We start from the raw sequence: 2075 nt of genomic DNA, 5'->3' as shown, positions 1-2075 counted from the left end.
TATAGCTATAATTTCTACTGAACTGAAAGCTCTTCATCATTTGCAGTTTAAATTGACATCCCAATTCTGTTTCCATTGGCCAAGTAGAAAATGTAAAACTTTTATTAGAGTTTTGGCTATTGGTTAAAGGCATTTTTTAAAAAAAATGGGTAACCACTGATAATTTACCCCCTATACAGTGCTCCTAGGAAAAAAACCAAAAATAAGGCCATTGGTTCAAAAAATTCACTTTATAGACAGATTATATCAAAATGTGCTAGGTAGGACTGTAAACACTAAAAAATAATCACTCTCTCAAAACCCAGAAAAGTCGTTTCCAGATGCAAGGAACTCTGTGAGTAAAGGTTTAGTCTTTTAATCACTACAACCTGAAGTTGTTTCTATCTCAATGATTTTGGATTATGAAACTCTGAGGGACTAGACGTTAGACAGATTCTCAGATAGGCAGATATAGGAGAGGGCCATGACGATGTAACTTCCAACATAGCTGCCTTCTTCCTCAGCCGCTGACCTAATAAAAGCCCAGAGGCTTTCTCTGCCACCATTAAGGACCCCCAACGCTGTGAAAAAGCGTTAGAGGCATGATGGGGGCAAGCCTGCCATTTTATCGAACAGTCATAGCGAGTTTCTCCAGCACACGGACACCCTTTCCTTGGTACTCTCATCTGGTCTTCCAAGAGTTGTCTTTGTCTTTGCTAGGACTGTGCCACCCAAGAACACCATGTGCTTCCTGCGGGGTGGGTCCTCAATTCGGATCTTAAATTTTGAAAGTTTTTCCACATCTCCTTTCAGAACTCGTCCTAAGTAAAGCTGTTTAAGCTCTCGCTCCAGCCTTGATGGTAGGCCAGGACACATGGTAGACCCTCCAATTCAGATCTGGTATCAATGTCAGCTGCCTGGATTGTGATAAAAAGCAATTCAGCAACACCAACCCCCTCACCATTGATCACATGAAGCCGAAATAAAGTTTCCGGTGCTTCAACTCTCTCTCCTCCAACCTTAATAAGACGTCCACCTGGAAGTGTATATAACTGAACTAACACAGTGGTCTCTTAAATCCAGCTTCTGCTCTTGCTCAATACTATAACCCACATGACAAAGTTTTTCTTTAATCACGAGAACTGTCTGAAAATCAGTAGAGTGATTGAAGCCATATCCTCACAACAGCAGCAACTTGATAAGATACCTGGTAATGCCCCTCCCAGCAATATCCAGCCTCCTTGTAAGGTGAAGGAGAGACAGGCCTTGATATACTGGGCAAATATAAGTGAAACCATCTCCAGAGTCCACTATTACACACGTCAGTAAGCCTTGAGCATACATAGTCAGAACTGACTCGATGGCTACAAACACACCGGAAAACTGGGAAATTTCAAACATTAGTTCTACAGTCTTCTCTCTGGTTTTGTTTGGATCCATGGGAGGTCCTGTACACAAAATGTTGCGGTTTCTGGTGTCTATATTGAGTTTCTCTGGTCCAGATGTGAAGTCCCACAGGTGCTCCGTGCCACCCCCAATTCTGCAACATGTCATTCTCCATAGGGTAACTCACTTCCAACACGGAGCGCGACTCACTCGCCTCATCACCAACCATACGATCCTTGATTTCAATGTTTCCCACTTCGGTGGTTGATCTGATAACAGGGCTTCCAACCAAAGCTGTGAAGATGTGTTCTGGAAAGTTAGAGCCTATATATCCACACTTCGCAAACCCAGTACTGTTGTTGCACACACCATCCTCCTGCCTTGGCTGTTCATGGTTCGACCTGGTGCGTCTGGCCTGCTTCCTCTAACACAGGGCCCTACCCTCGGACCATGGCTCCACCCAAACCCAACATTCAACTTTTTGATGTTTAGTTTTGAAGAGGAGTCATCAATAAGTTAATAAATTTAACTTTATCATTAAATGTCAAGCTATTTGAGGCTTGATACTTAAATTAGATATTTGGTGTTGTGGAAAAACTGAGCAATTTTTGCTGGATCCTGAAGCTAGATATTGGTTAGCAAGAAGTAAACCTTTGGTTGAAAAACAGTTGAGGTTTTTTTCATTTATTATTGCCATATGAATTTATGCA

General features: G+C 42.1%; 1 pseudogene; it reads right to left on the bottom strand.

The window, feature by feature from the left end:
• Positions 1–594: 594 nt before the first annotated feature.
• On the bottom strand, positions 595–1758 carry LOC127667921 (actin-related protein 2-like; annotated as a pseudogene).
• Between the last annotated feature and the right edge of the window lie 317 nt (positions 1759–2075).

This window comes from Apodemus sylvaticus, chromosome 17, assembly GCF_947179515.1.
Source record: "Apodemus sylvaticus chromosome 17, mApoSyl1.1, whole genome shotgun sequence".
Classification (NCBI taxonomy): Eukaryota; Metazoa; Chordata; class Mammalia; order Rodentia; family Muridae; genus Apodemus; species Apodemus sylvaticus.
This window is presented reverse-complemented; position numbering and strand designations above follow the sequence as displayed.